General features: G+C 36.8%; 1 protein-coding gene across 1 annotated transcript in view; it reads left to right on the top strand.

Moving 5' to 3' along the window:
- MACROD2 (mono-ADP ribosylhydrolase 2) overlaps positions 1-25,759 on the top strand; it is a 2,034,677-nt gene that overhangs the window by 1,737,980 nt on the left and 270,938 nt on the right. The window lies entirely within an intron of this gene.

Here is a 25,759-nt window from a genome sequence, read left to right as displayed (position 1 = left end):
AATTAAATGTCAGAGATCTGCTTGTCTTGTGGAGTTGAGGACTATCTAGTTGAAGAAAATAAAATCATTGACTGATATTTGTGACAGTGTATGTGGAGGAGGTGAGGGATAAAGCTGGCGTGTTCACTGTTGGATAGAACTATTTACATTACTTGTGATTCATAAAGTGATTGAGAAAGCATAAAGCCTTGGACTGTGTTAGAAGTTTTGTCTCCAAATGTCCAGATTTTTCAGATATGTGTTGGCACTATGCTGTGGATTAAAGAATAAAAGAGGTGTCAGCACTCAGCCTTCATCTAGATACCCGAAAGACAAGGATGTACCTGCAAGGGAGAGCTTAGCAAGCAGTCCATGAGCTGGGAGGAGAAACAAGCTTGGGTGACATGGCCTGAGGATTGACTCCTGGATTGGGTCAATGTAAGACAGCTGTTTTGGGGGGGAGTTGTGGTGAAGAACTAGAGTGGATTCAAGAGAAATTTAGAGGAGGAGAAATGGAAGCAACAAATGTAGGAAACTCTTTCAAAGAGCTCTTCTCTAAAGAGGCATACAAAAATGGGATGATAGTTGGCAGGGAAAATGGAGTTTTCCCAAGGAAAGGGTTTCCTCCTTTCCCAAGGAGAGGGTTTGGATGAAGACAGGTAAGAGGATACTTTTGACATGGTGGGCTGGAAGTCCATGATAATGTCTATAATTTCATTTTGCTTTCTTAGCATATGTGCAAGTTACTCTTTAATCTCATTTCCTTGTGTCAAAATATGGCTTAATTTCTACTGAAAGCATGGCTCCTGACTACAGATCAGTTATGATTACAAGTTTTAAGTGACTATCACATTCTTCATTATGTTGCATTTACATCAACAGATAATGCCACGGGCATGGAAATCTTTTGTATTTCAGGAAAATATAGCATTTGTTCCAAGATTTATAACCCAGGCTCTGTTTACCAAGCCCTGTGCTCATGAGGGGTGTCTTTATCTAATTCTGACCAAGGCATTTTAGGATTCTGTGGACCAGCAAACCTTGCTTCTCAAAGCTGGCTCTCAGTCTCCAGTCCCCAGAGAAAGGAGGCAGGAAGTGTTCTCTTCCACCTGCCATTCCAGGAGTGCATGCCTATATTTAGGAATCTCTCCATCGTAGATCCATGACATTTATGGGGAAAATTATACCCTGAAACTATATGGCAGGATGGCAATAAATCTAATGAGTGCATATTTGAGGAGAACTAAAATCTCTTCTTACATCCTCCACATGACCTTGGATAAGGTTCTTGGTTATTTGTCGACTCAAGTGGCCGTTCTTTGGAAGTGAAGATGGTGGTATTAGGTACCCAAAATATTTCAAAGGGCGTTCTGCACATTAAAGGTTCTAATTATCCTTCTTCAAGCCAGCAGCATCAGTACTGATTATTAAACAGTTTTATAATCCTAACTGGCCTGAATTTTTTTCAATGCAGTCCTTCAAATTACCCTTCTGCAGTTATGAATCTTTCCCAAAGCATTTAAATCTGCATATACAAAGAGAAATACCACTGCTTATTCATGAATGCTACTGAACAAAACCTATATTTATTTCATGTTTGGGCTGTAAATATCAGAAATTTATGGATGATGGTTTCTTAAGAAATAAGCACTCTAGGCTTGAAATGACTGGCAGTTCTATTATAAGGGATTCTGAACAAGCTTTGAGGCTCTTGGAGAAGAATTTATGCATTGCTGACTGTAGAGACATTCCACAGCAAAATATTAGAAATTTACTTGTTCTCAACCTGCCATGATAGTTAGGATTGAACTCTGGAGTTTTGCCATCTAGAAATTAAGTATCTTTGGAGTTATCTGTTTAGTGATGACTATAATATGTTTTTCCTAATTAAGGAAAATCCATCCAATCAGCTCTACCACCGAGGCTTCTGAAAGCCAGTTTTGAATCTCAAAAGTGAAAATCATCCATTTCAATCAAGCTTCAGTGAAATAACCCAGTTAATAATTTAAGCATAATCACCAAAAAAAATAAGTTTGGTTTGCTTACACATTCATGAAATGGTAATGAACAAACATAGCTCTGTATTTTGCCAAATTTCAGTTTTAAACTCTACACATCACCTAACTTCTTCCTTTTCCTTCCCCCTCCTCTACATCAATTACAAACTGCCCTAACCAAGAGTCTTAGTAGATAGAAACAACTGACCAGTGCACCACCGGCTGGCTTAATCAACTCTGGTTTGAATCATTCTGGACTGTGGGCAGTGAGAAGTATGTCTGCGTGAGTCTTCACAGAGAGGCCCCTCTTCCTGTATAGTATATCCTTTCATTCATGAAGGGGACAAAAAGCTGGGCAAGTCCTAATTAATGCCTGTCATGAAGGGTTGATTAAGACATTATATAAAGTCATAACTTTTGCTTTAACTTCCCTAAAATATAAATATAATTAAGTGAGTACAACTGTGAAAATCATCCCAGTTCATTGCTTAGATGTTTCCTTGCCTAGACCAGTCATGTTGAGCTTGTATGTTTCCTTTCTCAGGGTTGAGTCCCTCCTCTGAGCTTTGGTTAGATGTTAAAGAGAAAACTAAAGCATTTCCAAAATCCTAGCAATGACCTTAAACCTCAAAGTCCATCCACATAGAAACTTTTGGCCAATCTGTTATATGCCTTGTAACCTACACATGTGCTAGCAGATTCCTCTTAGAGACACTAATCAGCTTGCCATGAACAAGTTGCCATCCTTAAATGCACATTCTTGGTGTTGGTTGGTACATATGCTTTAAGGGGAGCACTGCAGTGATCTGTATATCTGCAATCTTGTAAACGAATATATACAGGAAAGCTTTTTCTTCAGAAGCAATTGGCTTTTCATTCACAGACCTCATGGAATGGTATAGGAATCATCTTGCAAACATTATAGGTTTGTTTGAAAAAAATCTGTTAAATGATTATTTTGCTAAAAGACCAATTTCTGAGAATTTTTTAAAGTTTTTTTTAATGTTTATTCATTTTTGAGAGACAGAGACAGAGCATGAGTGGGGAAGGGGCAAAGAGAGGGAGACACAGAATCTGAAGCAGGTTCCAGGTTCTGAGCTGTCAGCACAGAGCCTGACACAGGGCTTGAACTCACAAACTGTTAGATCATGACCTGAACTGAAGTTGGATGCTCAACCGACTGAGCCACCCAGACACCCCTGTTTCTGAGCATTTTTAAAGTTATAGTTTCATCCTTGCCTCTTCCTTTGGAGTTTTATTTTTTAAAACAAATATATTTTTTAAATAATATGTATCATTATAGACAGTTCATAAGACACAAAAAAAGTAAAAACACAACATCAGTATTTTCACAATCCAAAGAAAACTGCTATTAACATTTCTATGTATTTTTGTCAATTTCTCTTTCCTACATTAATACAGTTAATCACTTTTATTTGTTTTTATCACAAAATGAGAATGATCTTATAACATCTCTTAGAGAAATTTTTTGTTACCTGATTTATCCCCTCACAGTGTATATATGGTTTGTGTGATATATAAGAGTGCATAAAAATATATCTGCACAGTTTAAAGAACAATTATAAAGTAAATACTCTTGGGGGCACCTGGGTGGTTCAGTTAGTTAAGCTTCCAAATCTTGATTTTGGCTCAGATCATGATCTGAGCCCCATGTTGGGCTCCATGCTGGGCTTGGAACTTGCTTAAGATTCTCTCTCCCTCTCCCTCTTCCTTTCCCCACTCTAAATAAATACTCTTTTTTTTTAAATTTAATTGTATATAGTTATTTATTTATTTATTTATTTTTAATTTATTTTTTTAAATTTACATCCAAATTAGCATATAGTGCAACAGTGATTTCAGGAGTAGATTCCTTAATGTCCCTTACCCATTTAGCCCATCCCCCCTCCCACACCCCCTCCAGTAACCCTCTGTTTGTTCTACATATTTATGAGTCTCTTATGCTTTGGTCCCCCTCCCTGGTTTTTTATTATTTTTGTTTCCCTTCCCTTATGTTCATCTGTTTTTCTCTTAACATCCTCATATGAGTGAAGTCATATGATATTTGTCTTTCTCTGAATGATTTCATTTAGCATAATACCCTCCAGTTCCATCCACGTAGTTGCAAATGGCAAGATTTCATTCTTTTTGATTGTCAAGTAATACTCCATTGTATATATATAGATACCACATCTTTATCCATTCATCCATCAATGGACATTTGGGCTCTTTCCATACTTTGGCTATTGTTGATAGTACTGCTATAAACAGTAGGGTGCATGTGTCCCTTCGAAACAGCACACCTGTATCCCATGGATAAATGCCTAGCGCACTTGCTGGGTCATAGGTAATATGGCGGTTCCTCAAAAAATTAAAAATAGAACTAAATACTCTTAATGGGCCTTTGGAATAATTCCAGCTTATGGCAATTGTAAGGATGTTGTGAATAGTTTTGGACATGTGTCTTGGGGAATATGTACAGTTTTTTTTTCCTATTGTGAATACCTATGAATGGAATTGCTAAGACACAGATATCTTAAATTTTACAAGATAATGCCAAACTGTTTTCATAAGAGGCTATACCAATTGACACTTCCAACCAGCAATTCCACATTCTCACTAACATTTTCTACTATCAGATTTTAAAAAATATTTTGAGAAGCTAATGGATTTGTACTTTTACTTCAAAATATTATTAACTTGCATTTCCCTAATTACTAATGAGTTTCTCCATATTTCTACATCAAATTTATTAGTCACTTGGATTTTCTTTTCATAAAGTATATCTTTTAGGTCTTTTACCTATTTTTTTCCTTTGTGCTAGCTGTATTTTTCATATCAATTTGTGAGAGTTCTTTATATATTCTGAATACTATTCCTTTACCAAATATATGGGTCATAAATGTCTTTTCTAATTCTGTGGCTTATCTTTTTACTCCCTTTTGGTATTCTATCATGAAGTGAATTTATTAATTTTAATGAATTTGAGTTAATCTATTCCTTTATGATTTGTGTGTTTAATATTCTATTTGAGAAAACCTCCCTACTCCAAGGTCATAAAGATACCATCCTACATTATCTCTCCACAAACCTTGTAGTTTTTCCTTTTATATTTGTATCTCCGATAGACCTGGTACTGTCATGTATGTAGAGATATAATTTCATTTCTTTTATAAATGGATATCTAGTTGCCTCAGTGAAACCTACTAAGAATCCCATTCTTGCCCCTTGTCACCTTTGTTATGTAGCAGATGTATATATATTGTATATATATGTGTGTAGGTCTAATGTTAAGATCTTTATTTGAATCCTTATGTCAGCATCTCTTTGCCTTTGATTTTTACATGTGAAGGTATATGTTTTCTCTTAAATTCAGTTCACTGTTTTTTTTTTCTTCATTTGAGAGAACCTATATCCTGTTTGCTCTGACCCCTACCCTGCTCTTATCAGCAAAGTAATTGTGGCAAATTATCCTAAAACTGTTTTTGCAACACTTGTCCAGAAGTCTCTAGGATGGGAAGAGATGCAATGGCAAAACAAACCTTCAAAAAAAATTCCTGCTAAATTTTTGAACTAATCATTGGGCAAATTGGTTTTGGGTGGACTGTGTTTCACTGAGCTGGTGTCCTTTAATCATCCTTCCATTGGTCTAGGCCCCCCTGCTGTTGTGCTCCTAATGTGATGCCTGACCAATAGGATTTCTTTGCTATGAGTTTAATAAAGGCATTGACACACACATTGGACCTGTGAGTCACTTGTCCTCATATACCTCCTTTTAATGAATACATTTGAACTGTTGGACCATCTGACTACTTAGTTCAAAGTTAGGACTCCTTGAACTCTTGCTTTTATCTCTCAACTTTTAGGGCTCTAAATGCAAATATAAAACTGAAAATAAAGGGTAAAACAGAACAGCTGATTGATATAGTCTTAAATTCATAATTCAGATTATGAGATATAGGGAAATAACACAAGATGATTAAAACCAGCCACTAGAATGAAAATTCCTTGAAGGTATCTCAAGTTCACCAGTGCATTCCCAATGTCTAGAACAGTGTCTGGCACACAATAGAGGCTCAGTCCTTAATCACATTTCCAGACAGGAGTCTTCTGTTAGAAAAGGTCTCTTCTGCAAAAATCTAGTGTCTATCAAATTCAGAAGAGAGTCGCATATTATCCCTTTCTTTTTCTACCCCTGGACATGCATGATAAGTAAAGGAAGTCTCAAAAGAGACTACAATGTAACTCATTGCTCTCCATCCCAAAGAAAGGTAGCAAAGATAACATCCTTTTGTGCGCTGCCTCTTGGAAGGAAAATTTAGCAAGAATAGCAAAGATAGTGATGATAGGAACAGCAGCTTCTAGTACGTGTATAGTGAGCACCATATGCCAGTGTCGTCTTAAACTCTTCACATGAAACATTTCATTTAATCCATACCAATCCTATGGACTCGGCACCTTCATTCCTTTCATTTTACAGATGATGGGCAAGGCAATGAGAAGTTAAATGATTCATCCTGGGCCATCCAGTTAGTAAGAGCAATGTAGAGTTAATACACCAATAGGCTGTTGCTAGCATGTTGTGTTCTTAAAGGTTATTCTATGCCGCATTTAGACAAGCCAATTCTAGTTCACCCCCAATCCTATACACTGCATTCACACAAAAACACCAATATTTTATGAGAACTTGGGGAGAGGTGTATATTTTATTTCCATTACTTGGATTTTTATCTTATTTCTTTAAATCAGTTAAAGTTCTGTCACCTTGAGATATTGGAGACACCCTAGATCAAAAGGACATCCACATGTGCCAGCCATTTGAGGCCATTAGGTGATGAATTGTACATTACTTTCAAGGAGCACTGTATGGCCAGCAAAAGAGATACAAGAACAAAGAATTATGTGCTAGGAAATTTGTGTTAAAATAGAGGTGTGTACAGAGTGCTGCAGGAACACAATGAAGTAATGTGATATGGGTGAGAGAGAGAGGGGCAGGGTGTCAGACAAGTTTTGCAAAGTGTGTTTTGAGGGATGAATAGGAGTTTAACATGTAAGAAAGTAGGATATTGGTGTCGATTCTCTTTGCAAAGGTGCCAAGCCCGAGGAGAGGTTAGCATGCTGGATGAGGGTTGGCAGGGGGTGTATTAGAAGAATGATCTGAGACAAAAGAGCCAGTTGGAAGATCCAAGGTTCATGTAGAGTCAGCAAATTGGAGTTCTGCAGTGCCCGAAGTCATATACCAAGGTTCAGACAATTTTCCATTATCCAAATGAGTCACCATAACGGATGAAGGTCAACAAACCAGAGGAAAGGAAAGGTTAAGTATCTTGTCCCGGGTCACTCAGCTAGGAAGATTTCATGTAATTAAAAGCAATTTTCTGGGAAATAGATAAGGCATTAGGAGAGATATCAGACTCTGTGTGAGGTACTTTTTTGACACATACATAGGCATGGTATTTTGTTCCCTGAAAATAGAGTGAGTAATCAGGATATCTTCAGAAAATTGGAATTATCTTCAACCTGATGCCTTGCACCTATTTCTTGTTCCTTTTATATTATTCCTGATTTATGTGTCTATACATAAAAATTTACTTTAATTAACTAATTGCACTGCAATACATTTGCAAGTGTTCCCTTTAATACACACCTACCCCTTTCTGTGATTTAAATAAATATATTAAACTCAACTAATTTTTCATAATGTTCTCAATTATGATAGCAAAATAGCTCAGTTCTGGGAAAATACACCAATAACTATCTTGAATTGCAGAAACAATAAAATTAAGAGAGTTTTAACTAAACAGTTTGAGTTTTTTAATTGAAATATTCATGCACAAAAGCCCATGATGTCACCACTAATGGCTAATTTATTTGTTTGTCTGACTCATAATGAATATGGGAGAATTGTTTTAATAAAGATGAATTGCTTATAATAAAGACTAAAATCCCTTTAATTTAGTTTAACAAAAGCCAGTGTATTGGCAGTTTTTGTGGAAGAAATGCAGGAGTTGGTTCTTTCAGAAGTTCCATGCCAGATTTCAACACTTTGCATGAGAAATCAGAAGGGCATTGTTAACATGCTCTATTTCATTTGGAACAATTTTAACTTTTGGTAGTCAGCTCAATAAACAAAATTGTCTGCTTTTAACCTGGGACAATGACATGCTGCATGAGGATATGCCACTGGCTAAGTTGTCACTTTTTCTTTTTGTATTGGAAATAGTTGATGAAAAACGTCAGCGTAAGTTTCCATTTTCTATTTTTGGCTATATATTTGTTCATCATTTAATAGAGTTACAGAATTAATTTATGGAACAAGACTACCCCAGGCCCCATCTCTGCTATTTTGCATGGAATGAGGAAGTTGTTTTGACCTCACTGCCATAGAGGAAAAAACAATGTAGACTGTATATCTTCCTATGTCTCCAAAGGAGTGCTCCAAATCCCACATTTGTTTTCTGTCTTTACCAAATGCCTACTTTGTGCTTTAAACTATACAAAACTCTTGAGGGGGTGTCTATGTGTAAGAGATATAATGCAATGGTAAAGAGAAAAGGACCTAGCTAGGCTCTAAGGTTACCTGACCCTAACAGCCCTATCTGAGCCTCAGTTTCCTATCTATTAAATGAGAATCATACTTACATGTGTAACTCTGGTGGAGACTAAATAAAACAATATAAATAGCATTAGACCATTGTAGATGCTCAGTACCTGTTAGTTTCTCATTTTCTATTAAGTGATGAGTTTCGAATCACCTTGCAAAGAACCATGTTCAGGCAGGATTCAAGTACCATACGTACAGTATAATTAATTCTGAGGAGTATTAGGAAGTGAAGGCTATGGGTCACCAACACAAATTGAGTTGCGGTTTCTTATAGTTGAGGGGATTAGGTGAGACTTCGTGAAGCTGGCAAAATTTGGATTGGGTCTTAAGGGCAGCTGTAGTCCATATATGTACAGCAGGAAAGAGATGAAAGTCTGGGTTGGATAAATAATATGAGCAGGGTCTTGGGTGTAAGACCACATATGTCACCTACCAGAACTAGGAGTAGAATAATCTGATGATAATAGATAATTTAGGGAAGCAAATGGGGAACAGATACAACTTTAAAGTTAAATGAAGCTTAGTTTGGGGAAATGAATGTATTATTTAGATAATAGGGATCACATAAGATTTTTGATTCAAGGCTTGTATTTTTAAGAAAACTAGTCTGGCTTAAAAAATACAGGATGAATAAAAAATTGAGTGACCAGGGTTTCAGAAATCAAGGCTGAATGAATTAGGCAGTGACAGGAGCAAAGGAGAAAGGAGTGTAGAGCATCCATGAAGAAAGAATTGATTGGCTTTCATTACTGATTGTATATGGGGTGAAAAAGAAAGAAGGCACTAAGATTGATCCAAGTATTTGATACTTGTTAATTGGGAAAATGAGAGAAAGTTGAATTAATTTTGGAAAATAATGTGTTTGCTTTTAGATATGTGTAACTTGAAGTGATTATAGGGCATCCAAATAGAAAGCTTTAGTTAATAGTTGACATATGGGGAGAGAAATTCAAGAGAGAGGTCAGGAAATCAAGATGTGAGTCATTTATCTTCAGGGAGTAATTAAAAATTTTAAACCAGATGAGTTTATAAGGCAGTGTTTCTCAACTTTATCTTGTATGATTAAACATACTCATTCAATAATAAAAACTTAGGGGACGCTGATGCAAGTGCTGCTTGCCAGGCACCCTTCTGTTTTTCAGAGATATGGTGGTGAACACCAACAAAGTTCCCATTGTCAAGGAGCAGTCAGCACAGGATTGTTGATTTGCATGATAATATTCGGTTCTATTTGATAGCTATAATGCCTTATCTCTCCAGAAAGTCTATTTGCATGGAAATGAAGAACAGTGGCATTGCTATTAAAATAATCCTAAACCTGCTCTATTTTATTAAGAAAATAAATCATTCACAAACTTTGATAACTTACAAATAATTTACTGGTGATAACCATTGTACCTAGACACCTTGGATGAGAAACTTTTAAGGAGAGGTTAGGCAGAGAGCAAAGTGGCTCAATGCTGAACCTTGGAACTAGATACATGTGGTGGTGGGAAAAGTAGCCAGTAAATTAAATAAATGAGATAGAGAATAAATAGAAATAGATAAGTAGAGATTAGAGAATTTAGAAGACCAGGAAGAGAGTCAGTTTGGACAGTTCTACTAAAGCTGAGGGAAGAAAAAAATAAAAGAAGACATGTTCCACAGCATTTAATGATATGGATAGATCTAGGGAATAAGAATTGGGGAATTGAAAGCTCCCTGAGGGGCACCTGGGTGGCTCAGTAGGTTAAGCGTCTGACTTTAGCTCAGGTCATGATCTCATGGTTCGTGGGTTCAAGCCCTGCATCGGGCTCCGTGCTGACAGCTCAGAGCCTGGAGACTGCTTTGGATTCTGTGTGTCCCTCTCTCTCTGCCCAACCCCTACTTACACTCTGTCTCTCTCTCAAAAATAAATAAATATTAAGAAAAAAAGAATGATAAACTCCAGGAGACCAGGAGTCTTTGCTTTTTTTGTTCATTGATGTATTTTAAGCTCCTAGAATAGCATGTGGTACATCTGGTTCAGTAAATACTTGTTACATGAGTGAATGAATGAGTTAATAAATACATTAATTAATTAATTTTTCCTTGAGCCCTCATACTTCTTACACTGCCTGACAAATAGCAGTTTCTTTTTCTATACTTGGCAAATGATTCTGGTAATAATGGCCTGGGTCCTAGACTACAGTCAGCAACTGCACTTTGATACTTTGGTGAGGAAGAAACTTTTTTTCATGATTTATTCTATTTAGTTTGTGAGTACAAATATTCTGTTTCAAGTTGTATCTGAAAACTTATAGGCCAGCAAATGTTTGGGAGTGGAGAGCATGCATCACTTACAGCTACGGTGATTTTCTATCTCTGACTCATCTGAAAACGCCTTAATTGAGTATTTATTCTTATGCTGCAAGATCCAAAAAATCTTAACTGCCATTAAGCTGTCTACAGAAGCAAAACGAAATGGAGAATTAAGGCAATTATCAGGATGATATGAACCATAGAAAACATGTTTGCCTCAATCTGGATGTTTCTGGAGAACTTATTTTTGACCTAAATTATCTGAGTAACCCCCCCTTCAGTTTCCATTTCATTTTGCACAGATAGTAATTTAGTGTGCAGAGGGAACAGCCCATAATATAGGGAATCAGTGTGAGAAGAAACTCATCATCCAGGACATGTTTGGCTGTGTCTTCTCTTTTTACTAAATTTTGTTCCCAGAGGAAATAGAAAAAAATATAAAGACTTAATAAGGAATTTTTTGAAAATTAACTGATTTATTGAAGATATGCTTTGACACCTGCGTACCTTTTGATCTTAACTAAAATGACTCTTTAGCTTGAATTTCTGTTAGGCTGTAACTTTAGATACATCATTAAAAAGCCAGTGAGTAAATAAAACAGGATATTAATCATCATACATTCATTCCAATGCAAATACAGATACAATTGGCAGAAATGTGGGCTGTTTCTAGTGTACATGAAAGCCAACTCTAGTGTATGTCAAGTGTGTGATAATGAGGAATTTTCAGTTGTGTCCATCTGCTGCTCTTTATGAAATGTTTTGTCAGGTCACCTGTATGTATTTTATATCTTCACTCTCTTTTCCTGAGGACATATTTCCCAATAACACTGTTTTTTAACTTTAGAATTAAAAAAAAAATGTTTTAACGTTTATTTATTTTTGAGTCAGAGAGAGACAGAGCATGAACGGGGGAGGGTCAGAGAGAGAGGCAGACACAGAATCTGAAACAGGCTCCAGGCTCTGAGCTGTCAACACAGAACCTGACACGGGGCTCGAACTCACAGACCGTGAGATCATGACCTGAGCTGAAGTCGGACGCCTAACTGACTGAGCCACCCAGGCACCCCTAACTTTAGAATTTGATATTCAAACTACATCCCCCTACATACACACAGACTTCAGTGGTGAGCAGATGAGGGCTTTAAAAGTTGTTGAAAAGCTGCATCTGGTGAGAAATAGGGCCCTCTCTGGCCAAGCAGACCTGCTTTTCCCAGCACAAGAGCATCTCAGTGGAGCCAGTGACAGAATCAATCCCACAGGGGTCCCAGCTGATGTACCTCAATTATTCATTGACCCCCAAATGCTATCCTTTGTCTGCTATTTGGCTATAGATTCATTGGAAGATAATAAAATCAACCAGGGAGATGGTAAATTTTCAGGATATGATACAAATAAACATAGAGGTTAAGTCTATTTTGATGCAGCATAGGAAGAAGTGTTACTGAAATGCAAAAATATTCCTTCCCCATGTTTATGCCTCAGCAATAAAGAACTCTTTTTTTTTTTTTTTCTTTCATTTTGGCCCTTAAGGTCCTACCTGATTTCATTCTAGCCTCTCTTCTGGTCATCTATCATACCCATCTCCATCATGAGATTTCTTTTTATTTTATTTTATTTATTTTTATTTTCTCCATTATTGAGATATAGTTGACATATAACACTGTGTAAGTTTAAGATGTACAATCAATTGATCTGATATATTTACATATTCAAAATGATTAACACTGTAGCATTAGTGAACACTTCCATCACATCACACAATGACCTTTTTTATGTGTGTGATAAAAACATTTAAGATCTCTCTTAGCAACTTTCAAGTATATAATACAGTATTCTTAACTATAATCCCTTTGCTATATATTAGATCACAGAACTTAATCATCTTATAACTAGAATTTTGTATTCTTTGACTCCCATCACCCATTTCCTCGACCCCCTACTTTCTAGTAACCACCACTCTACTCTGTTTCTACAAGTTCAACTGTTTCAGATTCCACATATAAGTGATATCGTATGGTATTTCCCTTGTCTGACTTACTTCACTTAGCATAATGCTCTCAAGGTCCATCCATGTTGTCACAAATGGTAGGATTTCCTTCTACCTTTTTCCATCCCTCCATTTTCTGTCTGTGCATGTCTGTAAAGCTGAAATAAGACTCTCCCTGTAGGCAGCATATACATTGGTCTTGATTATTTTTTTAATCCATTCAACCACTCTGTGTCTTTTGATTGGAGAATTTAGTCCATTTACATTTAAAGTAATTGTTGACAGGTAGAGACTTTCCTTTGCCATTGCGTTGCTTTCTGATTGTTTTGTAATTCCTTTGTTTCTTTCATCTCTTGTTCTCTTCCTTTGTAATTTGATGATTTTCCATAATGGAATACTTAAATTTCTTTCCCATTATCTTTTATGTATTTACTATAAGTTTTGCTTCATGGTTACTGTGAGGCTATAACACATTGTATATTTATGACAGACTATTTTAAGCAGAAAATAATTTAACTTGGAATGTATGCAAAAACTCTACATTTATACAGCCCTACATGTTTTATATTTTTGATGTCCCAATTTCCATCTTTTTACCTTGTGCATCCATTAACAAATTTCTATAGTTATTTTTAATGCTTTTGTCTTTCAACCCTCATACTGGACTTATAAGTGATGTACCCATCACCATTACAACATTAAAATATTCTGAAATTAACTGTATATTTACATGCACCAGTGACTTTTATACTTATTTTCTTGCTACTAATTAGCATCCTTTCATTTCAGCTTAAAGAGCTTCATTTAAATTTCTTGTAAGACCAATCTAGTGGTGAGGAGTTTAGCTTGCCCTTGTTTGGAAAACTCTTTATCTTTCCTTCAATTCTGAAGGACAACTTTGTTCGTAGAGTATTCTTGGTGGCAGGTTTTTTTATTTTTCTTATATATATATATATTGTGTGTATATATATATATATATATATATATATATATATATATATATATATTTCAGTATTTTGAACTCTGGCCTGCAAAGTTTCTGCTGAAAAATCTGCTGATAATCTTATGGCTGTTCCTTTGTACATAACAAGTTGTTTTTCTCTTGTTGATTTTAAGAATCTCTTCTAGTCTTCATCTTCTGACAATTTAATTTTAATGTGTTTCAGTGTGGGTTTCTTTGGATTCTTCTTCTTTTGTTATCCCTAGGCTTCCTGGTTTTTGATGCCTGTTTCTTTCCCCAGGTTACAACAGTTCTCAGCCATTATTTCTTTGAATAAGTTTTCTGCTCCTTTCTCTCCTCCTTTCAGGACACTTATGAGTGTATATTGGTCCACTTATGGCCTCTCATTAGTTCTATCAGCTATCTTCACTTTTTTTCATTCTTCTTCACTTGTTGCTCCTCTGATTAGATGAATTCCATTGCTTGTCTGTGAGTTTGTTGGTCCTTTCCTCTGCTTGATCTATTCTGATGTTGAACCCCTCCAAATTGAACTTTGCAGTTCAATTTTTATATTCTTCAGCTCTGTCATTTCTGTTTGGTATTTTTAAGATTTTCTGTCTCTTTGTTGAAAATCTCACTTTGTTCATATATTGTTCTCCCGATCTCTATGAGCATCTTTATGACAATTATTTTGAGCTCTCCCTCAGGTAAATAACTTAATTCTATTTAACTAATATTTGTTTCTATAGTTTTATCTTGTTGTTTTGTTTGCAACATATTCTTGAATTTTTGTATTATTATCCTTGAATTTTTGTGTTGGTTTCCGTGTATCAGGCAAAATAGCCACCTCTTCCAGTCTTGAAAGAGTGATCTTGTGTTGGAGATGAAGTTTATCTATCAGTCCAGCCTGTGCTCCTTGTTGTCTTTCAAGCTTTTATGATTTTTCAAGCCACACTCTTTGTTCCTAGTGGCTCCCTGTAGTTGAGGATGTGCCAACACCGACCAATTTCCCCAAGAGGAAGGTTGCATTCAGCAGCTAGATGAAGGCTGGTCACAAGTTGGATCTCCAGACAGCAGCTGAGAAAGTATCTAGTTAGACCCCTTCCAGGAAGTAACTGGAAGATGGGCATTTTTGTCTGCTTCCTCTGCACTGATCCCAAATGTATAGCCATGGGGGTAGAAGTGCTTATAAGCCTATTAAAATATTCTTTGTTTTTTATAATCCTATGGGACTGCTGAATGCAGGCCTCTGTGGCTACCAGAACCTCACAATCCCTCATATAGCAGCCACAAAAACTGGGGCAGTACATATGTGTATAAATTCCTTCCACAGAGATACTAGCAACTTGGAAAGGGAGACAGCAACGAGGTGTCCATAGGTTTCCCTGGTCTCCAGGTACGATGGCAGTCAGCCTCTAGATGTGTGCTAAATTAGAAGCCTGACCATCAGGAAATAGCTTTTGAAGTATGCAAACATGTCCCTTTTAATGAGATGGGTGTTTTTGCCTGCTACTTGTGTATTAAGCCATGATGTTACAGCAAGTTAAGAACACTTATTTGTTTGAGACAGTACAGTGGGACTCATGAATGGAAGTCCCATTGGGTATCATAACCAGCATTCTGGGGACCTGTCCCTTGGGAAGCAGCTGCAAAAACTAGGGAGCAGATATATATATACAACCTCTTTCCAGGGAGATACTGGCAACTTGAGGCAAGCAGGAGGGAGAAGGTCGGGGAGATGTCCTCTGGATATGTATTAAATTAAAAGCCTGACCCTCAGGCAGCAGCTTCTAATATATGAAAATAGACTCCATTAAGAGCAAGACAGGGAGATGGACTATTTTTGCCTGCTCCCTCTGTGTTGAGCCCTGGGGTAAGAGCTGCAATGAATTCTCAGGCCCTTTAATAACTGTTTTTTCTTTGCTATAGTCTTGTGGGTCTCATGCATGCTTTCAAAACTAGGTGATTGGAGGACCCATCCCTCAGGTGGGGGTCTTAAAAGTTAGGGCACTATATATGGGTCCTAAACCCTTCACTCTTCAGGGAGAAGATGGGAGTTAGAGATTCCCTTCTGACTATGGCACTGTGCCAGGAGTGGAGTTTATGACAAGATTATGTCTCAGCCTTTCCTACCCACTTCACTGTGGCCTTTTTCTCATTTGCCTGATGTGTAGGAGTCACCTAGTTAGTTCCTGAATTTCTTTTAGGGAGAATTTTTCCATGTGCAGCTATTCATTCTCTGGGTCAATGGAAGGAGTAGAATTTGGGATTCTCCTATATTATCATCTTTAAAGATGTTCTTAATGAGTTCTCCATTTTGACACTTCTATTAACATTGACTAATTTAATTTCTGATTATTGAAATATCCTTGAGCTTTCCTACCTCCAAATATCTGTACATATTCTTTCCATTGCTTGGAATTCCCCTACCTGCATTTCTGTTTAAGCAAATCTATTCACACTTCATGGTTCAGCTCAAAACCCATCCCAATAAAGTGTTCCCTTTCACATGGTAATTTTAATTGCTTCCATCTCTGAACTCACATAATATAGCTGCTTTATCCCTTTTCCCCTTCCTTCGTTACTCTTCTGTCTCTCATTTTCCTCTTCTTTATATTTTTTTAATTCTTTTAATTGTGAAATATCACACACACAAAAAATAACACAAACATGGAGAAATGGGCGGAAATAATCCCAAATTTATAGTTTGACAAGTAGTTATAAAGTGAACTCCTTGTAACAATCCTCAAGGAAAAGAACTATAATATTGCCAATACCCAGGAAGCTCCCATGTGTTCTATCCAGTTGACAGCCACTTTCCTTTCTAAAAGAGCCAGCCCCATTCCCTTTATTGGTTTACTATATTTATGAATCCCTGGGCAATATACTTTAGTTTTTATATCTTTTTGAATCTAATATAATTTCTAATTTTGTATTTTCTACAAAAGAGATTAAAATAAATAATAAACACCCTAAAACACACTCTAAAACACACAGGTATTTGGGGTCTTTTTTTCCGTACAATATTACAATATTTAGCATATAATTGATAGCTATTACTATTATTATTATTCTTATATCTTTGTGACACCTGTAGGTACTCCTGAATTGTTAATTAACTTTTGAATTAATAACTTATCAGTTTTAACATCTTGCTTCCTTGAGGAAAATGGTAGTCTCAAATTGTTTGTATAATCCCTATATATTGCCTAGCACAGAATAGGTGCTTATTAATTTTTTTTCATTTTATTCAGCAATGTTGCTCTGCTATGAAATAATGTAATATAAAACTTAATGAATGATCACACACAAGGAGTTTTACTGAATTATTCACTATTACAATAGCCTTTTCTAATTTCTTCATAACACTTGTCACTATTTGAAATTATATTGTTTTATTATTTGTTTAATTGTCTATTTTCTCTATTACCCCAAATAGAATATGAGTTTCTATCCCTAACATTTAAGATATTACCTGTCACAATATAGGTGCTTAATGAATATTTGTTAAATTAAAGAAATAAATGAATTATTGTAGGAATCAAACAGGTAGAACTTTTTATGACACTGATTTTTTTATTGATGTCTGTCAACTTTAGAACCATATTCATTTCTCAGCTTCTGTATTTCTGAGATATTTATTCTGAACGTGGTTAATTCTTTCCCTTATTGAGAATATGAACATTCTCTGAAGGCCAGAGTTTGCTCTGGAGAGGCAACAGGACCAGCTTTTACCTCTGACATGGGTTTAAAATGTTCTTTCTGCCAAATGACAGATGATTACATCTAGAGCATTTTTATTAAATTCAAGCAATAACGTGATTAAGGTACTAATGTTTTCCCATTGTAAAAATAAGGCTTTTATTACTTTGTCATAATATTTGGTATATTCATATTTGAAATAGGCCAGAAAATAACACTTGGTAGCTAAAAACTATGCTCTGAACTCTTCAAGGCTATAAATCATTTGTTTATTGAAGGGTAACACCATTACTATATTGAAGATTTCAAGAATTTTGTGAAATTAAAACTATGTTTTTGAGAACAAGAAAAGAAATACTTCTTGTGTCTAGTTTTTTACCTCATGTATTACTTTGATCACCTCCTCAGAATGTCCTAAGGCTGTCCTTAAGAATTACCCACTTGGCAGGTAGTTCTATTCCTTGAGTATGAATTTCTAAGATGTGACAGAAAACTGTATTTTTGGAGATTCCACATAAGGACCAAAACACACTGTGGAAGCATCTTGTTTCTTTGTCTAGAAATTCTTCCAAATAGTCTGAAGGTCTGTGTGTGAGAAAGCACTGTGTTATACACGTGGGAGTATTGCAGCCATCTTATCTAGGCAGCTGCTTGTCTTTGTGTTGTGTGTATATGTGAGCATTTTTTGCAACTGGTGTACATCCAGTGTGCTGTGGAAACAGCACATCATACTAATTGCATGTCTTCCATTTTCATTCCTCTCCAATCGGCAGTAGAGAAGCTGAAGTTTCATTAAGGTCTCATGGGTTTCCCTGGTCCTGGAGCCCAGGATGTCACCTTTCACTTGGGGTATAATTATTCAGTTCAGGCTTTCTCATCTAAGTGGATATAAACAAAAATATTAAATATTTGCATTAGCCCTCTTCAGTTCATCAAAATCTTTGCAAAATATCTAATTTTCAGCACAGCTCTTCCCTGGATGATATCCAAGGTGGTAGACCTTCCTTTCCTGATCCCTCAAGAAGGTATAGACTAGATTCTAAAGCTTTGGGAAGTGAATATCTTCTTACGAAAATTATGGCTATACCTCATCTCTATTGTTAAGCACTTTCTTCTATATAAGATGTCTTTCTGAAGAATGAACTCAAAACAGCTTAGATATAGAAACATTTAGTACTTTGAATCCAAGGAAATATATACCATGGTAGAAGGAATTTTTTTCAACTACTTGACTACAGCTGTTTCAGTATTTTTTAGATTTTCTGAAGATGATGTAGAGAAAAGTTAAGTCTATAGTGTTGTCCCCATGATTAGTTTGAAAAAATCCCTGGTGCTATCAAGACAAATATGCATCCCTTTAGCTATGATTTCTCTTGAGGCAGCAACAAGTGAAGGATCACACCAATCACAACCACAATGCCCCCCTCAATACACACACACACACACACACACACACACACACAACACAAAACAGAAACACACACATGGAATCCTATTTCAGTGTGTATAGTTCAGTTACACATCCTGACCAGTCTTACCAACTTCTCCATCAAACAGTAGGACTTTAAAGGTAGGTGATGTGCTCACTGATGCAGTGTGCTCTTTTTCTTTGCATGGTTCCCTCTTGAATGAACAAGCTTTGTTTTTGAGTTAAAACAAACTCAAATGTCATTTATTGCATTAAACTTTATAGCTACCGTGCTGCAGTGGATATTCTATGTTGCCTGGCTCTTCTTGGAAGCTTATCTCATCCATAGTATCTCAGCAAAGCTGTGTTTCCCATACAATTGTTCCTATTTAATTATAGTGTCCACATTGTACCCTTGAAATGTGTTGAGTCAACCTTAAATGTGGGAGGATAAGCTATGGGAGTAATATGGGTGAGAGAGTGTGTGTTTGTGTGTGTGTTTATTCTTACATATCCATTCTTTATACATGGGAAATAAATTAATATATTTTTGCGAAACAAGTGAAATTGACCATGTGGAGCTTGAAGCATTTCCTGTGGGATAACAGTTTACAAAGACTATGGAATAAGCAAAAACCTCCATGCATCTAACAACTTTCATTTTTAGTTTTTAAAGTAAAAATTGACAAATCCACAATCATTGTGGGATACTTTAGTATCTCCCTCCCCAAATCTGATAGATAAAACAGAAATATGTAAGAAAAGATATGAGTGACTTCTGTAATTGTTACTCAACACATGGAATGAGTGGGATATATCAAATTATTGCACCTATCATAGTGGTATAGATATAATTTGTAATTGATGTTTAAATGCAAAATATTATTTAATCAAAAAGTGAGTGAAATAATCAGCCATGTGCTTTTCTCTGTATGATTCTCAACTAAAGTTTGTTTTTTGTGTCTCTTTTATTTTTTTCTTTTTACATGTAGCCCAAACTCATGCTCTCTTCTGAAAAAAAAAAATTTTTTTTTAATTTTTAAAAAAATTAGTTAATTAGCATTTCATAAGTAACTTAATTTAATCCGAGTAGAAATAATGTGTTCAATCTCTTTTTTTAGCACTATTTAAATAGAACTCAACAGATAGGTTGATGCATCAGGCATTATGTATACACTAAAGCATTGGTTTTCAAAGTTAGCCTACATTAGAATCACCTGGAGGGCTTCCTCAAACAAGATTGTTAGACCCAACCCCAGAGTTTCTGATACAATAAGATAAAGATGGAGTAGAAGAATTTGCATGTTTAACAAGTTACCAGGGGATACGATGTGGTGGTTGGGGACCACACTTTAGAAAACACTGAACTAGAGCACAAACAGCTGTTTATGAAACATAACTCAGTGCTTCAAAGAAGCTTCTTAGCCTTTATATGTTTATATGTTTAAATTAAATTTCTTTCAGATTATCAATATTTGAAGAATCTTTCCCAAAAATGGGAAGTCCATTCAAAATTTAAAGACAGCGTGCATCAATTGGCTAAATAAGAGCATTAGCAATGACATAGTTATTTCCTCCAAGTTTTCCTTTTTTTTTAAGATTTTATTTTTAAGTAATCTCTACACCCAACATGGGACTCAAACTTACAACCCCAAGATCAGGAGTTGCAGGCTCTACCCCTGAGACCAATAGTCGTATGGTCTACCTACCCTGCGCATGATCAAGAGTCATATGCTCTACCGACTGAGCCAGCCAGACACCCCTCAATTTTACTTTTTGCTTTTTTTTCTTTATCTTTTGCTTACATCTTCTAACCCTTGAGCCTCAGGGTTTGGAACACCTCAAGTGGTTGAATAAGGCATCTTTAGGAAACTAGCTAGGTTCTGATGAAATGTTAGTCAGTGTTTCTAAAGCATGTGAGCATATAGCTGCTGAGTCATAAGAATATCCCATGATACATTTTGGACATGGGTTGACATAGCAACAGTCCCAAACGTAGCACAAAGCAATGCTTCAAACTGGGATAACAATCTCAAATGCAACAGGGAGGATAACTTTACAATTCAGGATTAAAGAGAACAGTCAGAACATGATCTATAGAGGGATGCTGATTCGATACCTACCAAAATTGAGAAGACTTTACACTTCAGAGTATGATAAACTTTCTCCATCGCCTAAAGTCCATTGTATTTGTGCCACAACATGGTCTACCTTCTGATTCCTCTATAAATGATTCAAAAATCTCCAAAAACAAAATTAGTTATTTTCCTATATTTTTCTCATACTTACTTTCATGAATAACATGAAACAACATTGTACAGTGGCTGTTGACATATCTGTTTCCCATTAAATAAGAAGAACCTTGAGGGCAGAGACACTTATATTTTTGTCTTTGATTATCATACACCTAACATTGTGCCTAAGGATAGATGTGCTTAATAAATAATTGGGAAGTGAAAGTCCTTCACAAGCAAAGATGTCACTGGTCATCAGTCGGCACATCATTCCAGCACCAGATAGGATGCCTTATAATGAATTGATAGTTATGAAATTTACTGAAAGAGCACAACAGGAGCATAACCCCAATGTGTCACAGTATTAGATCTGTGGGAAAAAAATAAATCCTCAAAGTAGGTATGACCTTATTCCCTGTCAAACCACTCTGAACAGGCAAATAAGACGAACTACTCTTGGTCTAACATGGAATAGGTAACTGGGACCACAAGGAGCCACCTCTGTCCCCTTGCCAACATCTCCACATACCGTCTCTGCCCTCGGTCTGAGCGGTTTATGTTGTTGTTCCTTGTTGATTGTTAGCACCACAACCCATGTTGGTGCCATGGGATGCAAATTGCCAGCCCCAACACAAACCCTGTTTCTGAAGAGGCACTTGGTTGGCAGAGTGAAAACAGAGTAACGAGAGATGCCATCTGCATTTCCTACTACATAGCTCAATTAGTTGATTGATTTGTAACACTTTAAAAAACATTTTCTAGGCAAAGCAAATTAGGAGAGTGTTTTATAATGTATTCAGTTTAATTAAAACTGCACTAAGTGGAGTACTTCGCTTCTTGGTTTCAGAAAAAAAAATATCACAAGGAAGTCACATACCATATTGATTTTCACCCCCCTCCCCAAACAGGAGTAAAATAACATTGTTAAAGCTATACAAGTGTGCCTCTTTAAAAGGTTTTCTGTAATTAGAAAGTAGAAGATTGGGTAGCAAGGCAAGACGTTAAGATACCTGCATGAAAGTCATGGGCGATGGGGGTGGGGGAGCTGGTAACATGCTCCAAATTTGAATAACCAACAACACCTGCTCCGTGTTACATGCAAAAATGCTTTTATCATCTGAAGGCGGAAAGAAAATCTGCAATGTTCCAGATCAATTCAAAGGCTTAATTGAACAAGTTGAACATACATGCATGTCTTTACTAATAACGTGAATGCAGAAACAACTTCCCAGTATGAGACTTTTCCAAGTTTGGATAAATTTAGCTGTTCATCCAGCTCCCCTCCTCACATCTCAGATTGTCCCTACCAGACTGCTTTCCCCACATTCCTGCTGCCTGTCACATCACCAAATGTAAGAGGGCTTCCAAATTGTTAGTCGTCTGATGAAACCTTCAAATTATTGGAGACGTTCGCATCGGTAATTATGATTTATTTAAAAGCACTTTGTTTGCATTGCTCTTGTCTCAGTTTCTTTAAAGCCAATTACTGAGAAATTCATTGGATTGTTTTGATTTTTGAAATCATTTGGAACTTCAGAACACATCCCTTTGCATAATTTTTTGAAAGTAAAACCAAAACAAAACGATAAAAGGAGCACCCTCCAGAATTTGTCTATTTCACGTCTTCAGAACTTCTGTAGCATGCTAGTAAGCAGTTAAAGTAGGAGGAACAGTAGGGGCGCCTGGGTGGCTCAGTCGGTTAAGCAGCTGACTTCAGCTCAGGTCACGATCTCGTGGTCCGTGAGTTCGAACCCCGCGTCGGGCTCTGGGCTGATGGCTCAGAGCCTGGAGCCTACTTCTGATTCTGTGTCTTCCTCTCTGTGCCCCTCCCCCGTTCATGCTCTGTCTCTCTCTGTCTCGAAAATAAACGTTAAAAAAAAAAAAAGTAGGAGGAATAGTATAGTTCTTTTTCAGTAGAAGGAGGGACCAAAGTAAACAAACTGAATCAACTGTTTGAGCTCCCATTACATTTGGCTAAATCGGTAATACTTAAGTGGGGCAACGATTTTCCTAGTTTTGTTGGACTTCTGTTCCTGCCTAGAAGATACCTAGAGGATGCTGGCAATAATACTGTCTGCATATCATAGAACATTCTTTTTCTTGTCACTACTATTTTATGATACTTCATTATTTAAATCATCTTAGAAGGACCAAAAAGTGACCATTGATAACAAATACTACCATCTATTCTAGGTAATAACCTCAGAATGAGGTCCTGACTTGTCATCTATAGTCCTTCCCAAACTATACATACAAAGGGCCTCAAAATAATGCCTTAGGCTTGTCCATTCACTTTTTTTATAAGTAGTGGTGGAAATTAAGCAAAAGAGACAATGGCCACCAGTTTCTTAGGCTAGACAGTTGCTTAGAAAACATTGTGAGCAAATACTTGTTGGGTGTTAATTTCTTAAGATTGATAATATTCTGTATAAACTACCGGCAGCTCATCTCCAAATGTACTCCATTGGGCAGTACCTCAAAAAGGCATTTTGGACTAACACATCCATGTGATTCTATTTTTTTAAAGCGTATTTATTTATTTTGAGAGAGAGAGAGAGAGAGAGCACAAGCAGGGGAAGGGCAGAGAGAGAGGGAGAGAGAGAACCTAACCCTAAGCAGGCTTCGCACAGCACAGAACCCGACACAGGGTTCTATCTCACGGGATGTGACATTATGACCTAAGCCTAGATCACGAGTCAGACATTCAATCGACTGAGCCACCCTGTCGCCCCTATGTGATTCTATTTTTAAGAAGACTCCATAGTCATAGTACCTTTCCAAAAACAAAGATGCTAAAAGATACCTCTGTGGGAACCCATTGTTTCCATAAAGTATGGTTTCATTAAATATATCATGAATCTAAGCCAAAAAAAACAAGAAAGACAATACCACACTTCCAATTTTAGATATTACTAATGGGACTAGAAATAAAAATAATTGCTATTTAATTACAGAAATGTGTACTCTGATGCACAAATGCCTGATAGAGGATAATGACATTGGACACCGAAAATGTTCCGTGGCTGCTGGGAACATTTGACAATAATTTACATGTTTAATTGAGTTGCTGTGAAAGGCTCATTGCGCAATTACATGTTCACTTAGGTGCTCAAATAGATACTGAAAATACCTATGTTTCACTTGTACGTATGGCCCAAATGGCTGCTGCAAAAAATGTTTCCATTTACTTATGTGGGGGACTCTACATGTGATTGCACTTTACTGTGTGTTTAAAATGCCTTCTGCCCTTAGGTTTGATGGCTCAGTCTTGCTCTGAGCAATGTTGCAATACAGACTATTTATGGAACAATATTGCCCTCTGGCAGTGAGGCAGCCATTGGTTTTAATAACTGTTTTATGTCATTTTGACAGCTTTTAAACTAGTCACACCCAGCAGTTTAGGCCAGAAGGGAAACATCAACCAACGCCTGCAGGAGTTTTGTATTACAAAACCTGTATGTGTGTTTATATTAGGAAAATGCTACAACTCCTTCTTTAAAGAAAAGCTGCATCCCCAAGAAGCCGACTGAATTTTTGCCACGTAAAGCTTAGAGAAGTGCGAATAATCACGACAATATTGAGCTCAAAGTACCAGCAGAGAACAGAATCACTCTCCCTTCCAGAGATTTGTGAGCTGGAGCTCCATGGAGACTGAGACTGTAAGCCTATCGCAGACCTCCCTCCTGTAGTGCATGTTGGGATACTCATGGGATCAACAAAGAACCGCCGGGTTGTATCAGATCTTTTGAATCGAATCATCTTGAGGAGTGTCTGGGCTTTGCAGAAACAACCCAGAGCAGCTCACAGAAGCTAGAGAATTCCTGGAGGATATCTCAGCTGCTTCTCAACTACTTTCTCAAAGTGAGTGCCTCAAAAGAGCCAGGTGGGCTTTACCAGCTGGGCTGAAATGACAGGGAGGGAGGGCTCTGCTATGTTTAGAAGCACAGCTTCCAGACATCCAAGACAGGCACAGTTCTGTAAGCACCATCCTTTTCCAGCCCAGTGGCCATGGCTGAAAGCATTTCTGGATCGCAGAAGGCAGCTCCGATCTCATCTCCATTGTTGGATCTGAAAAACAAGGCCTTGGAAGGAAACCCCAAGCATCTGTCCTTACTCACATAAACAGGCTTCCAGTTATAGAACAGGTCATCCATCTGTGGGGGCCGAGTGCAGAGAGAGGGACCAGAAGGCTCCTCAGAAGGAAGAGTACATAAAAGTAGCATTTCATGCTTTTACTTCAGATACGCACACAGGATTGCCTTCCGGAAAAATGCCTGGAAACACTCTGCACACTGATTTTCAGCTATTATTTCCTGAATGGACACAGACACCAAGATTAAGAAGGGACCATTCTTGCAATTAGAATTCAATACTGCAGAAACTAAAGATCTGGAAATTAAGATAAGAAATTAGAAAAAAAAAAAAAACAAAACAAGAAGGATTATTACTACATAGAGAGAAAGCAAAGATGACAAATTCAGAAAACTGAGTCTAAATAAAGCCTAGAAAGGAATTTGAGACTCTTTCTGCATACACTGAGACAATCAAGAGTCAATAACATTAACTATTATGTATAATCATTTAGATTAAAATTTTGATTTTTTTTTTCTGAATTGTCCTATTTT

The sequence above is a fragment of the Panthera onca genome, chromosome A3, assembly GCF_046562875.1.
Source record: "Panthera onca isolate mPanOnc1 chromosome A3, mPanOnc1 haplotype 2, whole genome shotgun sequence".
NCBI lineage: Eukaryota > Metazoa > Chordata > Mammalia > Carnivora > Felidae > Panthera > Panthera onca.
Note: the sequence above shows the minus strand (reverse complement) of the source record. Positions and strands in the feature narration are given on the sequence as shown.